Source organism: Lissotriton helveticus, chromosome 6, assembly GCF_964261635.1.
Source record: "Lissotriton helveticus chromosome 6, aLisHel1.1, whole genome shotgun sequence".
Classification (NCBI taxonomy): domain Eukaryota; kingdom Metazoa; phylum Chordata; class Amphibia; order Caudata; family Salamandridae; genus Lissotriton; species Lissotriton helveticus.
The window spans coordinates 930128003-930149128 of record NC_136067.1 but is presented as its reverse complement, the minus strand read 5'-3'; positions in this window follow the sequence as shown (position 1 = coordinate 930149128).

Sequence of the window (21126 nt, the reverse complement as noted above, 5' to 3'; positions counted from 1 at the left end):
GGATAGTATATAACTATCAGAAAATGTTTTCCCAAATTAACTTAAAGTGCACAACATACTTCCCTTTCCAAATTAACAACTTACCTTTGTGAAAGCAGTTGAAGTTTTCAATGAAAATCCTTCTCAAATGTACTTCAGGAAGTACTAGTCAAAATGGCTGTGTTTCCCTCTCTTTTTCTATATATATTCATGTACATAACCAATCAAATGTCAGCACATAAAAGTACAAAATGTAAGTAACATTTTAATTGGTTTTAATTTCTAACACTTTCATATGTGTTTTTGTCATGTAATTTACCTCAGGATATTTAGACAGGGCTATAGCCTAAATGGCTGAATGGAATATCACCAAATTTGGGAAAATGGTAGGGACTGGTATGTAGTATGGCCTATTCTATATATGGTGAACATCCCGGTACGCGCACCGGCAGCGCTACGGAAGTCCTCCGTCTTGTGTTTCTCAAGAATTGAGACACAAGATGGAGGACAAACAACGTTGGGAATGGGTAAAAGGGGGCACGGTAGACACCCCCTGACCCCCTAGGTTTTCTGAGGGGGGCTTAGGAGGCCCATATAGGCCAAAAAAATTTTTTTAATTTTTCGCGGGGGGAGCGCCTGGTACGCGTACCAGGGAGCGTACCGGGGAGCGTACTTTGGTGAAAAACAGCGAAAAAAGTTAGAGTAAAGTAATCATTTTGAGTGATCAGAGGTAGGGTAGCCCTGAAAAGAGCTTTTGGGTTCTGTGGATGATTTAGGTACCTACAAGTAGGTTCCAATGCACAGTCTTAAATTCAGGAGGAATATTCTATTCCCCTCATCTGAGAAGTGCACACCATCTCCTCTGTAGATATCTTGCATGTTGTAACGCAAGTTATTGTTGTATATTGAACCCATTCCATAGTCTCTCATGTAAGCAGAAACAGATTTATTCACATGTTTCCGTGCTTTCTCAAATTGTGGACAAAATTGGTTGGACCACTTCCATTTCTGTCTTTGGCATATATTGGAATATACCAAGGCAGTTTGTGGAAAAAGTGTCATCAATTGCCCAAAGGTGTCCTTTAAAACCATTTCCAGACCTACCCCAGTCAAAGTGCCTAGGTCATTTCCACCACAGTGCAAAATTATACGGTCAGGGTGTGGCAGATGGTGAAAGGTTTTCACCAATGGTATAAATTGATGACATCTCAATCCTCTTTGGCCAATCCATTTGATGTGCACATTTGGTAAATCAAGGTTGTGAAAATTTCTGAGAGCTGCATACCTTTGAGCCCAGTGGATGTAGCTATGTCCAATAATCCAGACAGGATACATGGTGAGAGGAGGTTCTGGGGCAGTCAGATGAAGTGTAGGAATAAAATGTGAAAGGATCGTTGCTGGACACAGATAATGTATTCTTCAAAGTGTAGTTTATTGAAGGAAGGGAGAGCCGTCCCAGCAGGCAGGTCGATGGCAAGATCAGATAATAACTGCCTCTGCTGGAACACAGTAAATGGAACATTCCCAGTGACATGGGATAGTTCCAGATTGCGCAATACACATCACCACACCTCCCCTCTTTGGAAAGAGGACCACAAAAACATCAATTACAATGAAAGTAAAACACAGATAATAGTAAAGTAAATAATGAATACAGTAGGGTTAAACCTACTTACGCAACCTGTTGAATTCAAGTGAAAGGTACAGCATAGTTAAACATAATCTCGCAGCTTGCTAGGTCTGACAGACATTCTAGTACTTTTCCTAACCCCACCCCCCTCTGAAACATTTTTTGAATTAACATTACTTGAAAAACCAGAGGGATCTTTTGCTATTTGGGACATACACCACCAATTGCCATTGGTCAGTCCGACCGCATTCTTGCGAGTATCCACTACTTGCTGAGAATCTAAAAACTTTGAAAGTCCTTTCCTAACAGAAACAGGATTTTTAACTTTGACCCAATCCCCAATCTGGATGTTATGATACATCTTCCTCCCAGGTCTGACCTGTTTAGAACACACATCAGAGGATTTTCTATGAGCAGCATCCCACATACTGCTCAAATCACCACTTTGATGAAAATTTCTTACCATCCAGAAAGGATATACTTGTGAACAAGCTTTCCTCCCTCTGATGAGTTCAAAGGGAGAATAATTAGTAGCAGAATGAGGAGAAGTGCGATAGGACCATACAAGATCATTAACTGCTTTGAATACACAACTTTTAGATTTGAAAGCAGATTGAACACACTCTACAATAACTCTGTTGAACCTTTCAGTTTTACCATTGCTTTGCGGATGATAGAGGGGAGTTCTGGTGTGTTTGATACCACATGACTTCAGAAAGGAGTTCATTTCATGAGAAATGAATTGAACCCCGTTATCGGTCAATATTTCTTCTGGATAACCTTCTCTCAAAAAGATACTATTCAAACAATCAATGACACTTTTAGAATTCGGTATACTGATTGGTTCCACTTCGACCCACCTTGACAAATGGTCAATGAGGACCAAAAAGTATTTGGAGTTGTTGGGAAGAACATGGAATGGTCCTAAAAAATCCATTCCCAACTTCTGCCAAGCACGACCTGGAACAGAAACCCTGGATTCAACAAGGCCCTCCAACACCAATACCTTGTCACTGGCACTGCAACGCGGACATAGTCTGACAATCTCATCTATCTGAGAGTCCATTTTTGGCCACCAGAAATCAGATCTCACTTTTCTTTTAGTAATGGTGGCACCAAGATGGCCAGAGTGTGCTGCCAAAATAATTTTCTCTCTAAAACATGATGGAGGAACCAACTTGTCACCACGGACAATTACATCATTTTCCATTGAGAGCTCAGTGTTAATTTTCCAAAACATTTGGAGATCGGGAGAAAGACATTTCTCTTTCGGCCACCCCTTTCTGATAAGAGAAGAAACTTCTTTAAGAATTACATCATTACTCAATGCTTTGATCCAATCATCTTCTAGAAAAGAGATAGATTCTTGGCAAACATTAGCAACAAAACACTCCTCCACCTCAGTCTCCCAATCTTGTTCATCACTGTCAGTTATGGGAAGCCTGGAAAGGCAGTCAGCTCTGCTGTTTCTTCCACCAGGTATGTATTCGACGCTAAAGGAGAATTCAAGTAATTTCGTGGACAACCTTGCCAAACGAGCTGTTGTGCGTTTAACATTTTTTCCATTTAAAATATCAACTAAAGGTCGATGATCTGTTCTGAGAACAAAAGACCTGCCCCACAGATATGATTTGAATTTTTCCACACTCCATGTGCATGCCAGAAGTTCTTTTTCAATGACGGAATATTTCCGTTCCACAGGACGAAGAGTGCGGGAGGCAAAGCCGACCGTATGCTCCTTCCCGCCAGAACACTGGGAAAGAACTGCACCCAAACCATATTCACATGCATCAACTGTGACAAAAGTTTGTCTTCCTTCAACAAATGCCTGTAAAGCCGGAGCTGAAAGTATATGATCTTTGATCATTTGGAAACCTCTTTTGCATTCTTCTGACCACTCGAAAACAGCTCCTTTCTTTAGTAAGGACCTGAAACATTCAGTGGTTTTTGCGAAATCTTTCATGAATTTCGCATAAAATTCACACAAACCGAGGAAAGACAACAGTTGTTCTCTGTTTTGAGGAGCTGGAGCCTCAACAATACTCTTAACTAACCCAGGCCTAGGCTTGATGCCTTTTTCTGAAATAATATGTCCTAAATACTCTATTTCTTTGGCCTTGAAAATGCACTTAGCTTTCTGCAGGGTCAGACCTCTACTCTCGAGAACTTCGAAAACTTCATTAATCACTTTATCGTGTTCACTCTCTGTTTTGGAAAAGATGAGAATGTCATCCTGAAAGACAACTACATTGGGATTATGGGCAAACATCTCCGACATGAGTCTTTGAAAGACAGCTGCGGCTGACGCCAGCCCAAAGGGAAGACGACAAAATTGGAAAACACCATCAGGAGTGACGAAAGCAGTGAGATGTCTAGATTGAGGATTTAATTCTACCTGATGATAGGCAGCCTTGAGATCGAGTTTCGTAAACCACGAAGATGACCCTACCTTGGCAATAAGGTCTTCAATTCAAGGCAAGGGAAACCCATCAACCCAAATAGCTTCGTTTAGGGTGCGTAAGTCAACACACATTCTCAAATCTCCTGACCTCTTCTTGGCTAAAACAATGGGGGAAAGCCATAGAGTAGATTCGACTTTTTCAATGATTCCTTGATCACACAGAGCCTTCAAATGTTTAGACAGATCGCTTCTGATGCTCAAAGGAACATTGCGTAATTTGTGCTTGGTGGGAACAACATTGTCCTTGATTCTGATGGTATGCTGAAAGTTAGTGATTTTTCCAAGACGGTTCTCGAAAATTTTACAAAACTTTTTTTCCCAAACGTCGTGTGCATGAATGCATAGTGTATTATTGTTAATCGTGGTAACAGGAGTTTTTTTAAACTGTTTGTCAATGAATACCGGATTGGCTAATCCTGGCTTGATAGTTAGACCTATTTCAGCTTGGTGAATAAGACCAAGGACATTAATTCCTTTCTTGGCCACGTATACTTTCCCTTTGATAGTTACTCCTAATACATTGATGTCAGCCCAGAAAAACCCAAGCAAATTAATCCTACTGCCTTCAAAGGCCACAGTAAGGATGTCTGGGGGTAATAAACTCTTGTCATGCCAAAATTTGGTGTATTTATCTTGTGATATAATGGTTATGCGTGCACCAGTGTCAACTAGTAATTGAACGTGATCTTTTCCAATGGTAACATCAACTTCGGGATCAGGAATGTTATGAGAAACACCCTTGTCATGAGAGTCCATGACTACTACTACATATTCTTGATGCATAACATCTTCATGAGAAAAATCACTCTCCTACGAAAAATTGTCACCATTTTCGCTCATGTTTTCATCATTGATGACACATCGAACATTTCCTCTTGTGCCTCCTCTCCTGCCCCTCATGCATATCTTAGCAAAATGCCCCATTTTACCGCACTGTCCACATTGTTGGTTTGCTGCAGGACAGTTCCTAAATGAAGATACATGAGAGGAAGAACCACATCTATAGCAAAACATTCTAGAGTCAGACTGTCTGAATCTACCGCCCCTAGAAGAATAAGGTCTTCTGAAATTGCCACGCGGCATAAAATGAGTTCTGATGGTAGGAGAATTAGAAACAGCACCAGAGATCGTGGTACTGGATACAGCACCAGAAATTGCGGTACTAGACAAGGCTGTTTCTAATTGTTTGACGTCATCCATAGAGGTTTCTATGCTTTTAGCTATATCTACTGCCTTATCTAATGAAGGGTCTTTACACGTAAGTAACTTCTTTTGGATTTCTTTACAATAGCAACATGCAACAAGTTGATCCCTAATAAGCTGTGATGTAAAATTGTCAAATTCACAATTTGCAGCTAGCATTTTTAAGGCAGTTATAAAGGTGTCAATATTTTCATCACTCTTTTGTGTCCTTGTGAAAAACTTATACCTATGTACAACTAAGTTTTTTGTTTTTGTGAAATATTTCTCTAATTTCGCCTTAGCCAATTCAAATTCATCAGGATCTTGATCATCAGGTGGATCATATGGAGGTAAATGGTCAAATACATTTTGACCTTCAACTCCGAGATGGTAGTACATGAGGTTCTTTTTCCTTTCTGGTCTATATCTTTGACCATCAATGGCACCCAAGTAAGCCATGAATGACCTGACCCATAATTTCCACTCTAATGGAGGATCACCTGGTACCTGCAAGAACGGAGCTGGTGGGGTGACACTTTGCATGGTTAAATAGAATAATTGCTAATAAAGTATAGGTTAATTTTAGTAGTTTGAATTGGCTTAAACAAAGTTACTTGAAAGTTAGAACATATTTTAGATTTTCAATAAAATAATAAAAATGCTGGTCATTAAAAATGTGCTTCAAATCCTCCAGAATTCACACCCACAAAAATGTGAGTGTATCACAGAAGTAAGAAAAAGAACCAAAAAAAATTTTTTTTTTTTTGTTCATGAGTTCCAACTTCTGCCACTAGATGGAGGTATGTAGTAGTAGATCCTGTTTTTTTTTTTTTAAATTGTCTCTTTCCAGTTCCAAATGGTCCGTGATGAAATAGTTAGCACAAGGATAAGCTGTGCTTGTCAGCGTTTGACGTGTTTAAATGAATTTGTAGTGTTCAGCGAATGACCGGCAAAAATTACAAGGGATGGTTGAAAAATCCGCTTTTTTTTTTTTTGAAAACACGGCTAAAAGGTGTTAGACGTGTGGATATCTTTTGTATATTAAGGCGATGTGGCTTCAGTCGCTCAGTGGCAAAAAGGTGTTAAACGTGTGGATATCCTTTGTATATTAAAGCGATGTGGCTTCAGTCGTTCGGCGGCTTCAGTCGCTCGAGGAGTCATTCGAGTTGGTTGTCATGACGATAGATACACGAGCCACCACAAAGCGTCTAGTCTGTGATTGGTTAGCTGTGGATGGCTGGTCGCGTCATTGCCTCAAAGTTCCTTGACGTCATCATTGATGAGTGCGCAGCGTCGAGGGACGATCTCGCAGCGTCGAGGGGTTTAGACACGGTGAGATCAGCAACGCTTTGACATCAAGGCTTAGAAAATGAAATATGGTTTTGGTTTTGTATTGTGGCAGTCGCGTGTGCGTTCAGCGCTCGCGTGAGCGTTCAGCAGTTGCGTTTGTATTCAGGGAAAGCTCTTCTGAGTGTAGCTCGTTTTTGAAAGAAACGGAAAGGTTTCTTTGGATTTTCTTTGTCGGGTATATGTTTGTAATGGGTACGGCTCTCCGGCGCGGTCCAGAAAAAATAGATGAAAGTCTGTACTCACAGTTTTGTGGATATATCTTCTGAAAAGAAAAAAAACGGTGATTCTTCTTGGCAAGTTGGTAGGACAGTTGGGTTGATCCCGTCCTCAGTCGCCAATGAAAGGATCGTTGCTGGACACAGATAATGTATTCTTCAAAGTGTAGTTTATTGAAGGAAGGGAGAGCCGTCCCAGCAGGCAGGTCGATGGCAAGATCAGATAATAACTGCCTCTGCTGGAACACAGTACATGGAACATTCCCAGTGACATGGGATAGTTCCAGATTGCGCAATACACATCACCACAAAATGGCAGTTGGAACAGTAGGAGTTTGCACAAAAAAAACTGTGGAGTTTCAGTGCTGTTGAATCACAAGCAATGATTGGTGGATTCAGATAGCTGAAAACTGAAAATTAGGGTGCATGGTTCTGTTCTGTGAAAAAAGTAATTTGAATGGTTAAGAAAAAGTCATTAAAAGAAAGATTGCACCTGATAAGCTGGTGTATTGAGAGGTCAAACATCCTTGCTGAGTTCATTTGCAACATTGTAGAATAAACTTTTAACCCTGAGAGCTCAGTGAGGAGGGAGTTGCTATGGTAACAGGTAGAAAGGGCTGAGGGGGGGAAGGGTGTTGGTTTGAAAATAGAGAGGGAAGAGTTTTAATTGGTTAACATGAGGGATATGTGTGTAGAATTAGAGGCTTTCTGTGCCATTCATGGTTGCAGTGCCTGGAGTACATACCTTTTGCTCTGCTAAAGAAATATTGGTGTGTGTATCTGACACTGTTCTCAATCTCCCAAAGCATTTGTAAAGGTGAGTTATGATTCATTCAATATAGATAGAGAGTTCAGATTAGGAAGCACATTGAGCTTCTTTGCTGTTGGTTTGTGTGATGCTTTTTGAAAATGCATGGTATCAATATTTGCAAGATAGACGATTTGTATTTTATGAAATAGTGAGGTTTTAGTAGTGAAATTGAATGCTTGTAAATAGGACCTGCGCTCTGTTTCTAAAATGTTATTTAAAAAACGATTTTATGGCAAATCAATGGGTTTCAGTAGTGAAATTGAATGCTTGTACATAGGACCTGTGCTCTGTTTCTAAAATGTTATTGAAAAACGATTTTGGGGCAAATCAATGGCTTTTACATTTTTGAGAAGGAATAAATAGTGTGTGCATGATTACATAAAAATATTTGAACCTTTCACAATTATGTCACCTGTGTTACCTCAGATTAGGAAGCAGACTGAGCTTCTTTGCTGTTGGTTTGTGTCATTTTTTTGGTAATGCTTGGTAGGAATGTTTGCAAGAGAGAGGAAATGTATTTTGTAAAATAGTGAGGTTTCAGTAGTGAAATTGAATGCTTGTACATAGGACCTGCGCTCTGTTTCTAAAATGTTATTCAAAAAAACGACTTTGGGGCAAATTAATGGTTTTTACATTTTTGAGAAGGAATAAATAGTGTGTGCATGATTACATAAAAATATTAAAATTTTTCACAATCATGTCACCTGTGTTACCTCAGATTAGGAAGCAGACTGAGCTTCTTTGCTGTTGGTTTGTGTCATTTTTTTGGTAATGCTTGGTAGGAATGTTTGCAATACAGAGGAAATGTATTTTGTAAAATAGTGAGTTTTCAGTACTGAAATGGAATGCTTGTACATAGGACCTGCGCTCTGTTTCTAAAATGTTAATCAAAAAATGATTTTGGGGCAAATCAATGGCTTTTACATTTTTGAGAAGGCATAAATAGTGTGTGCATGATTACATAAAAATATTTGAACCTTTCACAATCATGTCACCTGTGTTACCTCAGATTAGGAAGCAGACTGAGCTTCTTTGCTGTTGGTTTGTGTCATTTTTTGGTAATGCTTGGTAGGAATGTTTGCAAGAGAGAGGAAATGTATTTTGTGAAATAGTGAGGTTTCAGTAGTGAAGTTGAATGCTTGTACATAGGACCTGCGCTCTGTTTCTAAAATGTTATTAAAAAAACGATTTTGGGGCAAATCAATGGCTTTTACATTTTTGAGAAGGAATAAATAGTGTGTGCATGATTACATAAAATATTTGAACCTTTCACAATCATGTCACCTGTGTTTCCTCAAATTAGGAAGTGGATTGTGCAGATGAGGTGAAACATGTCCAGGGGTGCAAAGGAGTTGAGGCCTGTGTCCATGAGTGCAATGGAGAGGACTTACCTCCTCTGACCCTTAGACAAGCATTATCTAATCTGTGCCCCTTGGACAGACCTCAATACATTGAGTATAATTGATGGTAACAGGGTGCAGATGAGAAGAGGCGTGTCCAAGGGTGTAGATTAACTGAGGCCTGTCTAATGGTGCAGATGAGTTGAGGTCTATTCAGGGTTGCAGATGAGGTGAGGATTGTCCAGGGGTGCATAGGAAGTAATGCCTGTGTTGAAGAGTGTAGTGGAAGAGAGGTCTGTCCAGGGGTGGAAAGAAGGTGATGGCTGTGTCTAAGAGTGTAGTGGGGGATAGGCTTCATGAAGTCCAGTCCAGTGCACTCTTAGACACCGGTCTCACCACCTATGCTCCCCAGGACAGGCCTTACCTCATGTGTACAATCTGCTTACTAATCTGAGGAAACACAGGTGATATGATTGTGAAATGTGCAAATATATTTTTTTAATCATGCAGATACTATCTAATCCTTGTCAATAATGTAAAACCAATTCATGTGCCCGAAATATTTTTTTAGAATAACATTTAAAAAACAGAGATAAGGTCATATGTATAAGCATTATAGTGTTTATATCGTTTGCTTATTGTCATTGATTTGTTGTTTGGTAATAGTGGTCTATAATGAGTTTTTTTTTTATTTGTTTACCACAGATTGAAATCAAGATTTCAATAGTAAGGAAATATGCCCTCAAGGCAGAGGAGACGGAAAGATGCTAAGTGGAAAAAATCAAAAACAGCAACGGAATTAAAGCAGTCTCCTACAACAAATACTTCAAAAAACGCAAAAAAAGCTCCTGGTAAGACAACTAAGTCTTTTTTTCGGAACATATGTAGATCCAAAAAAAAAATGATAATATACATGTGAATGTACAGAAGGAGAGAGCAAATTTGAAGAGGAAGGAGAGATCCCCAAAAAATGTTACTATTGCAGCAGGAGACAATAATATGTATAGGAATAGAAGGCAAAATCAATTTAGGGACATCCATAAACGAATGTTTCGCAATAGGGTGGTTTTAAATTTGTTAAAAAATATTAAGAAAGGTAAACAGAGAGCTGCTTTTTATAAGAAAAAGAAAAGTGTAGAGAAGATTGTTGATCAGGCTTTTGAAGTTAGGAAAAAATTATTTATTTTAGTAATCAATAGAATTAGGACACTTAACAAGGCAATTGATGTTTTCAAATCAAAGAGTAGATGCAAAAGAGTAATTAATCGGACTAATTTTTGTAAAGTTTTTTTCTGGAGAATGGATGCATAGTTCAAGTTGTGAGCCATTTTTTAATGAGGAGAGTTACTTCCAGGAGAATTATTTGGTGCATGCAGTTGACACCAGTGGTCGAGCATATGAGGTGAAAGACGGTTGTCCGATTGAAAAAGAGAAACTTGTGCCTAGAGAAGCAGAAGAGGTGTTAGCTGATGAAGTTTTAGGGAGACGTACTAAGGGTCCAGTGTACACTTGGAAGTGTAGTAGTATTTGTAGTGTGCGACAGGATTCAATCGATGTGCTTCGTAATTTCTTAGGTACATATAGTAAGAAAAGTCTAAAACAGAAAATGAAGATGTTGCAAGACTTACCGCCTGATTCATCAAGCTAAACTGCACTCGCAAAGGGCAAGATTCTCAGAATCTTGCCTTTTGCGAGTGCAATTTTTGCGTTTGGGATTCATCATCCCAAATGCAAAATTCGCTATTTAAGAATTCGCACATTTGCGAAGAATTGAATTTAAGGAATCTCTATTTGAGATTCCTTAAATGCAATTCATGAAGCATTTTAAAATTGCGAAAATGCAATTTTGGGCCGCTATTTACAGAGAGGTCAGACCTCTCGGTAAATAGCAAAAACTTAGAAAAATGCTTTTAAAAGCATTTTTCTAAGTTGCATGTTACACACACACATGTCCTTTGGACATGTGTGTGCGCAACACCTGTTTCAATTTGCATTTAAGGGGTGCTACAGGGTGTCCTTTGGACACCCCTGGCACCCTTTAAATCGCGATCTTATTTGCGATTAGCTAATTGCTAATCGCAAATAAGGAATACTCCCCATTCATTCCTAATGAATGGGGAGTTATTCCTTATTTGCGATTAGCAATTTGCTACTCGCAAATAAGGAATGTGTAGGAATCGCTATTTATTTAGCAATTCCTACATGAATCCCGTTTTGCGAGTCCTTAATAGCGATTCGCTATGAATCGCTATTAGGGGCTCGCAAAACGGCCCGTTGATGAATAAGGCTGTTAGATCCTTGCAGAGTGAGAGAAAACACAGGTTTGCAAGGGCAATCACTGGCTTGTCTTTCTAGAAAAGTCTGTCAGAGTGTTTTTCATAATTTTAGGATGTTAGCAGTGTATCATAACAAAATGAGGAAATTAGTGAGAAGGTTGTATTATGCAAAAAGTCCAGCACTTAAGCTTAAACAGTTAAATAGTGCTCTTTTGCAGGGAACTGAATTAGATGTGAAGAAGATTTGTGAAGAAATTGAGATTTGTTATTTTTGTGAAAAAGAGGACAGTGTAATGTAATGTGGAAGACAATGTACAGATTTCAAGTACAGAAAAGTTTGACCAGGAAATTACCAGGTTTAAGGTGAAATCAAGTGAAAGTCCTAATTTTACTTGTGTGTGTTGTCGATGAACTCATTATAAGCATCAAACTAGATTAGTTGATTTATACGTAAAAAGTAAAAAGATAAATAATTATGAGTGGAAGGATTTTGCAACTTATTTGTGGGTGGAGAATTCTTTTGATTTGAGTTCTGATCAGCGTATTTGTAAATATTGTTATAATAAATTAAATCAAAACAGAATGCCTGCTAGAGCTGTTCATAATAATCTTGAGTTGGTAGACATTCCTCCTGAATTGATGGATTTAAATACATATGAGTCTATTTTGATTCAATGTGTCCATCCTTTTCAGGCAATTGTTCGCATGGAGCCTAAGATAGGGAAATTGCCTCCTTCAGATTTACAGAGAGGATTAAAGGGAAGAGTTGTTTATTTGCCTCTAGATTTCAAGAAAAATATTGATACAATTGGTGTAGAGAAAGTGGAAGAGGAACCTCTGGTTATTCTAGTTAATGGGGTTCCGACAAAGAGTAAGAAAATCTGGCAAGATTTAGTGGATGTTAGGAAAGTCAAAAAGGCAACGTTGTATTTGGTCAAAAACAATGAGTACTACAAACATGTATGTGTTGGAGCAGAGGAAACAGCTGCAGATGAAGACAGTGATTGTTCAGCTGGCCACATTGAAAAAGTTGATGTGTCTACAAGTGAAGAAATACATGAACATTATACTGTTCATCCTTTGTATTCCAAAGAAGTAATGGGGAATGCAATTGACTTGTTTCAAATGAAATCAGCAAAAGGAAGTCCCATTAGTGTATGGGAAGAAAGTTTGGAAGCTCGTTGTTTTCCACATTTATTTCCAACAGGTCGAGGTGGACGATATGACGATCGAGCACTTCAAATTCCTGCATCTGAATACCGGACTTTAAGATTATATGCTGAAGATCCAAGGTTTCGTCAATGTATTCCATATTTGTTTCATCTACTGTTTGAAAGTGACTTGTCTGGGCTTTCTTATGCAGTAAATCATATACTGAAAAGTGGAGCACATCTGCAAAATGTTTCGGCAAGGGACTTTATGGAGAAAGTCAATCTGCAAGATAATATTTTGGAATCTCATCTAATCAATGGTTCCTCACTCTTAGCTGTGCCGAGTATGCATGGGACGACTTACTTCAATTTATACGCGAGGCAAATGGAAATATACAAAATATAGAATTCAAAACACCTGGAGAACTGTGTTCTTTGGATCCAGTGAATGTATGCAGATATTTTAATCATAGATTTGAAGCTATGATGTCTTTTATTACCAACAAAAAAAATCCTCCCCTTGGAGAGGTTTTGGATTTCTTTTGGAGAAAGGAGTATCAAGCGAGAGGTGATCCTCACATACATATGTTGTTGTGGATTACAGATGCACCCAAATTTGGAACAGATTCGGATGAAACAGTGATGAGTTTCATTGAAGAGTATTCAACATGTGCTGTTCCGAAAACTACAGAGGAAAACAGTTTAAGGCAACAAGTTTTACGCTTTCAATCCCATCGTTGTGGGAAGTATTGTCGTAGAAAATTCAAAAACAAGGAAAAGTTCTACACAAAATGTCGTTTCAGCTTTCCACGACCAGTGATTTCTAAAGGAAGAGTAAATAATTTGATATCTTCTCTACGACATACTGTGACGAGGAAATCACCCAAAAATACATACAATTTAAAAAGAAACGAAGAATCCAAGTACATCAACGACTGCAACCCAGTGATTTTGTCCATGTGGAATGCTAACATGGATATTCAATTCGTTGCTGACAACTCTATTGCTGTGGCTCGATATGTGACGGCTTACATCACAAAAAAAGAAAAGACAGAACTGAAGGAAATGTGGGAGGATATTTCACATGAAAAGAGTCTAAGCAAGAAATTATACAGTTACAGTCTGAAGATGTTGTCACATCGAGAAATTGGAGCATATGAATGTTCTGATCGATTGTCATCAGCAAGTCTATATGCCAAATCTAGAACCATCATTTGGGTGAGTCTAGGTCTTGCTGCAACTCGAAACCGAGTTTTGAAATCTGTACAAGAAATAGAGTATTTGGCGGAGAAAGAACCAGTAAGTACAGATATTTTGAAGACAAACATGTTGGATACATACTATCCAAATAGAAGTCCTTACCTTGAGAACGCTTGTCTCTATGAAGTTCTGCAAAGATATATTTATAAGAGGAACATCAGAGAAGATATCAATAATGGAATATATGCTGTCATTGGATGTGAAGGATATCTAGTGAAACAGAGAAAAGGTCATTTGATTAATCATTGAAAATTGAGTTGCGAAAATCCAGACAAAAGGGAATTTTACTATTTGGCTCTTTTGCAACTCTTTAAACCATGGCGTACAGAAGAGGAACTACTTGGAGATTTTCTCTGTTACGAAGACTCTTTTAATGCAACCAAGGATACCATAGAATGTCCTGTTTTTCCAAATTATCTGCAAATGTTGAACGAAGAAATAGAGCAAGAAGCAACAATTGCTGCAGAGATTGCGAGAGACAGTTCTCAAGACAGTCAGAGTTCTACTTCATTGAGTCAGGATCCACTAGGAGGACCAGTTATTCAAAATGAGGCTGCCACTGCCATGGATGAGGTGGAAAGAGCTATGGAACAAGCTGAAGAGGATGTAATTAACTTAGAAGACTTGGTGAAACAACTAAACATTGAGCAGAAACAGATATATGACGAAGTCACAGAACAGGTTGAACATGGATTCAGTCATGAGAAAAAAGAGTGCTCATGTACATCATTTAAGCCTGTCCGACTGTATGTGAGTGGAGAAGCGGGAACTGGAAAAAGTTTTCTGATTAAAGCAATTGCAACTTATCTGCAGAAAAGGACTGAATCACCGCTGTCTTGTGTTGTTACCGCTCCAACTGGGCTGGCAGCACATAACATTAAAGGGATTACTTTACATCGTTTACTGATGCTACCAGTTGAGCATGATAACAAATTACAATACCACAAGCTATCTGGAGATGCTTGTTCTGAAGTTTCCAGAGTCCTGAAGAAAATGAAACTTCTTATCATTGATGAGGTAAGCATGGTCTCAAATCTAATGCTTGCTTTTGTGCATTTGAGAATGCAAGAAATTCTTAGAACAGACTATGATGTCTTATTCGGAGGAAAACACATTATTGTTTTTGGAGATCTACTGCAGTTGACTCCAGTGAAAGGACAACCAGTGTTTAAAATGGTCACGCATGAAGATACCAGGAAGTGCCTAGGAAGCATTGGAAACGTTAATATATGGTTAAATTTCAAATATGCAGAACTACTTCAAAACAGGCAAAAGATGAAGATTATACAAATATTCTACAAGATGTAAGAATCGGAAAAGTAAGTGAGCATGGGAAAGAAGCTTTACATGCACGATTAATTTCAAATTTATATCCAAATGAAAACATTCTTCCAGAGAATATTTTTAAGAAAATTAACGAGAACAAATCTGGGCTATGTTTGATGCCAACTATGAAAGAATGTTCCATCTTCAACAACAAAATGTTAAAGTTAGAAAATGAAGAGATTGTGAAACTGGAAGCTATAGATAAAATAGAGCATATGGGAGCAACAATTATTTTGTCTGAAAATTTGAAATCAAAATTGGATTCATTAGAGAAGAGTATATCTAAAACTGCTGGTTTTGAAAAGACTCTGAATGTGTGTTTAAATTGTCGTATCATTTTGAGAAGGAATTTAAATGTTGAAAGAGGTCTGGTAAATGGAGCAATGGGTCATGTTGTTGATTTTGTGAATTACAAAAATAGAGATGGAATTGAAATTTTAAAAATTAAATTTGATGGCATTGACGAAATAGAACAAATTTGTCGTTGTTCAGCTAGATTTTTGCTTGTGAAAGACTTATATGTTCGCCGAAAACAGTTTCCTGTTTGTTTGGCATATGCGGTGACAATTCATAAATCTCAAGGTTTAAGTGTAGATAGTACTTTTGTGAATATTGGAAGTTCTGTGTTTAAAGAGGGTATGGCATATGTGGCATTATCACGAGTCAGAACTTTATCAGGATTGTACTTGATTGAGTGTGATGAAACAAAGATTTGTGCTGATCTAGATTGTGTTAAAGAATACAATAGGTTAAGAAGAGAGTATGCTCCACATTTGCCTCAATATCCTCTGTTTGAAAAACGTGTGGTAGGCCGAAAAAGAAGAAATGAGAATAATTGTAGTGAGGTAGTAGCAAAAAGACAAAAAGTAGATGAAACTGTAATTGTAAGCAGAAAGAAAAAGGATTCTGTTGAAGATGTTGTTGGATTTCAGTTTGAAAACAGTTCTGGTGTCAACTGCTATGCTAATGTAGTGCTTAATGTTGTTTTTTTTCTTAAAAATTTACAAGAACAGATTGTTGAAAATCGGGATGAAACATTCTGCTGTTTATTGAATTCTGTGTTTGAGAAATGTAGCAGTGATAGAGCAAAAATAGAAAGTGTTTCAGAAATTCGAAATCTTCTAGACATATGTTCTGGTCAAAATCAATTTTCACAGAATATTCAGCAGGATTGTCAGGAATTTTTAATGTATATGTTTGATGTATTGGAAGATGAAGGTGTAGATATAAAAAATCTTTTTAGCCTTTCTTATCAATGGCAGCATGACTGCGACAACTGTAGTTTATCAAGTAGTACTAGAATAGACACTGGAAGATTTATATATTTGACTTTATCAGACTGCAAATCAGTGTCTTTTAATAATCTAGTTAAAGCAGCTGATCACAATATGGTGTGTACCCAATGTAAGTCTGCAATGCTGTCCACATTATTTTTACAAACTTATGGTAAATATGTCATTTTAATGTTCCAACGATGTAGACCTGATGGAAGTAAATTGTCAACTTCTATTAAAAATGTTGTGGCTTCTCAGTTATCAATTTCAGGAAGAACTTTTGCAACTGTAGCTATTATTTATCATGACGGTCCTTCAACAACATCAGGCCATTACACATGCTATTTAAAATGTCGTAAAGGTTCGACTAACTGTAAAGACACTCTTTTGACTTTCAAACAACGTTTGCCTTTTGACTTAAAAAATTCATACCTAGTGTTTTTAGAACCAAAATTTAAGTAAAGGTAATTGCCCTATGAAGACGGGAGCAGTTAATAAAAGTTAGTTTGCTGTTTAAAATTATATTGTGAGTAAAAGTGATGAAGATAATATAAAAATTATAGTTCTCATAGAGGTACGGTAAGTGGATCGCATATTAAGTGATATCAGTATTATAGGAAATGTTCAACATGAGAGAGCCAGAGCTGGAATTATGAATATTTAAATATTATGAAAATGTTGTTTGAGCCTTTCTTTCAGAACGTCGGGAAAACGGTAATTTTAGAGTTTGTTTTAAGTAATTTGATAATATACTGATACATCTGACACTATTTGGCCTTAAGGAAAGGTGAAGGAATGAGCAAAGAGTCATGACTGAACAGAAGGAGTATATGAAAACATTAAAACATATTTCAGATGTTCTTGGAGCTTTTTTTCTAGAGAGTCGATGAAATGGAATTTTTAGAGAACAGCAGAGTACTTTCCAACGAAAAGGACCTTCATGATGTACTATTTGGCCTAAAGGAAAAGTAAGTGAATCAAAGATTAGTGTACATATGTGATTTGTAAGTTTATATGTTTTTTTTTAAACACAATCTTTTTGATTGTGGGTTTTTTTCCCCGCTGTAATATGATGAATAGTTTAAACTCACTGTTTTTAGTGAAATTCAATATGTTCTGAGAACAGCAAAAATAAACTATCTAACATGTTGTATAAATTATTCTATAGTTTGTATTGTGTAATTTATATTGTATTCCCCTTGTCTCACACTCACTTTCCTTTTTCCTCTCTGTTTCAGCTCTCTTTACTCACTCACACTGCCTTTCTCTCACTTTATTTCACATCCATTCGTTTACTGCACTTCTTTCACAACCCCTCATTTCCATTTCAACTGTCTGCATCCCCTCTCTCCCTTGCATCACTTTTCAGCTTTCAGTCTCTCTGTTTTACTTCCCTTTTCCGTCTTTTCCTCCTTTGCTCTTTTAGTAATTCCTCTTTACTCACTCACCAGTATTGTTGCAGTTTATCACTATAACTCACCCACTCTCCCTCGCTTATCTTTGCTCCTTTTTTTTGACCTCTTCTCTCTATTTTCCGTTCACTACCTCTATGTCCTCAGTCCCTCACTCTCCTTGTGTTATGTTCACTTGTGTTTATCTACCTTTTATCATTTCTCTTACAACAACTTCACTGCTCCTCTCTCATCGTTCTTCACCCCATTTCTTTTAGTCCGGTTCCATTACTACCCCTCATTTCCTATCTTTCAATGTTCTTCTCTTTACTTTCATCACCGAATCACTTTCTCTCAGTACCACTGCTTTAGTCCTCTTCCCCTATCTTTCCTTCTTTTGCTCCCTTACTCATTTCCCTTTCCTCACTCATTGTACTCCACTTCACTCAGTCCTTACCTTAGTTTCTTTGTCTACTAACTTCCTCACTCCTTTTCCCTCAATCCTTCTATATTATCCTCTCTCCCTTCATCCCTTCACTCTATGACTCTCCTTCACTTACTCTCAGTTATCTTCCATTCCTCATTCTTCTAAATGCATCTTTAAGTAGACTCCTTTCCCCCTCAGTCATTGTCTTTTTACTTACTCCTGTTTCCTGATTTACTTTTGCAAACTCACATTCTTTTATTATCTTTCTTACCTTCAGTTCATTTCTCTCTTCTTCTCTTCCTCTCTGTCAGTGAATCTATATGCCGTACTCTTAGTAATTTGCTCTCCTTTTATTTCTTTAACCCTCTTTTTGTCCTTCTACATTACTTTATTTCCCTTTCTGTGTCCTTCACTCTTACTTTATTTCTTAGTACACTTTTATGATTTTTAACCTCTTCATTTGTATCTTTTAATTTAAAATATATATTTTACTAATTATAACTTATTTTTTCTTCTCTGTTTCACAGATACAAAGTGTAGTAAAAAAATGTAATTAAAGTTACATTAATTATATGGTAAGTGTGACTAAAAAAATGTAGTTTGTCATCACCCTTTGCTTTAACCTCACTATTATTCTCTCACCCTACCAAACTCCTGTTTCCTTACTCTGCTTCCCTCACTTATTCTTATCCTCCATGTTTACTCCCCTTTCCCTAACTCCCCTCCCACATTCAACTTCTTTCAGTCCCCCTGCTTTACGTCCTTTACCCTCTGTTCCCTTCCTTTGCTCCCTCACTCATTCCCTTTCCCTTAATCATTTACTTTACTCCTGTCACTCCTTCTCTCAGTCCGTTTGTTCTCACAGTTCCTCATTTCCGTTCCCTCACTCTGTCTCTCTTATCGTCGCTGTCTCTGTCCCCTCATTCTGTCAATACTCTTTCATCATGCTCACTCCCTACAACTCACCCACACTCCCTCACTTACCTTTCTTTGCTGCTTCACTCACTACCTTTCAGTCACTCCTTCCTTTACACTCTCTCTCTTTTCTCTCTGTCACTCCCCATGTCTTACCCTTATTCACTTTTATCCACCCTCTTTCACCCCTCTTTACTTACAGTCACTGCTCTTTTCTAACCCTCCATCACCGTTGTTCCTTTACTCCGGTTCCGTCACTACCCCTCATTCCCCATCCTTTACTGTCCTTCCCTTTACTTTCAACACCCACTCACATTCTCCCAGTACCTCTGCTTTAGTTTTCTTCCTCTCTCTTCCCTTCTTTCGCTCCCTTATTCATTTTCCTTTTCTCACTTACACCCTATTACACCTTCTCTCTGTCTTACTATGTAATACACAGTCCCTCTGTGTTGCTCCCTCTAGCTCTCTTTCTCTTAACATCACCCTCATGCTCACTCCTTCATTATTTTTTTATTTATTTTTTTTGGTGCGCGCCCCGGTGCGCGTACCCGGAGGAAAAAAGAATGACAGAGTTTTTAAAAAATGTAGCATTTTTATATAAATTGGTGGTAGTTCTAAAAAGAACAGTTTTTTTAATTCTTTTTGTTGTTTTATATTTTTTTATTGTTTTTTTGAACATGTTTTACTTTTTTTGGCTTTTCTGAACAGTTTTATTTTTTTTGTATTTTTTATGGGGAGAAACAAAAAACAGGGAATTGTAAACGGCTCAACTGGAGCAAAAAAAAATCAGGAAAAAATTAGGGTTTTTTGGGGCAATTGTGGTTGTCACCAGCAAGGACGATGAGCTTTACGCTCTGCTCACCATAGGTGATGGTCTTACCACAAAAAATACATGTGACCCTGAATTCACCAAACCGTGGTTGTATGCTTGGGATCATTTCCCTTGTCTCTGGTCCCGATGGAGTGGGTTGCTTTCTTTTGGAGGTGCTGGGTGAAGATTGGGGAGGGTTACTGGCCAGTTCTCTCACCTCTGCAGCAGCATAGTTGTTGCGATGCTTGCGCTGCATATGCCGAATCATGGTGTAATTGCCAAATGAATATTTCTTATTAGGGTTCCCCCTTGAAAGTTCCATGCCACAGATTCGGCAAGTCACCTTTGGCGCATTCACTTTCTTCTTGCCCTCTGGGATGGAAAAAAACTCCCATACAATGTGCTCCTTTGGCCTATATGGGGTATTGTCTTCTGGCAGGAATGTCCTTCTCCCCTCCTCCTCCTCCTCCTCCTCTTCTTCTTCTTGACCACCAATGTGATGTTGTGGTGGTCCTCTTGGTGGTAGTGGTGGTGGTGGTGGTGGTGCAGATGCTCCAGCTGCTGCTGCTACTGTAGCCATTTTAAAGTACAAAAGATTAGTGACAGATCTCCAAACAGGTCTTCCTCAGTCAAAGGACAACAATTCAGAATAAGGAAAAAAGGTGGGGGCTTTCATCATTTGGAAAAAAAAAACTGTCCTGGACCAATGAAAAGTGTTATTTTCAGGTCACATGACCCGGACTTTCAACATTTGGAAACCAAAACTGTTCTGCACCAATGAAAAGTGTTATTTTCAGGTCACATGACCCGACGCGCTTACGCTACGCGCCCCGGGGTGCGCCCTGCGGCGCTTACGTTGCGCGATCGTATGCGCTCGGGTGCTTCCAGGTGCGCTTACACAGTGCGTCATATGACGCATCACGCGGCTACGCGATACGTCACGATGTTGTTTTCGTTCGCGGCAATAGCGCTAACGGGACGCTCACCGGTACGCGCCCCGGGGCGCGCCTTAGCACTGCGCTTACCGGTGAGCGCATCGGTACGCGCCCCGGGAGCGCTCCGGGGCAAAAAAATAAAAAAATAAAATAAAATAAACATAAAAAAAATACTATTACATAATTATACAATATAAAATTCGTTATGAAAAATATTACTTTTCATACCTATAGAGATTTGCTATTAAAAAACCTTTGAAATTCACTGAAAAAACCATAGGTTTCACACCAGTTATAGTTAGGAATTAGCATTTAAAAAACCTATTAAATTCACTGAAAAAACCATAGGTTTCACACCAGTTATAGTTAGCTGGAAATTTTACTGGCATAAA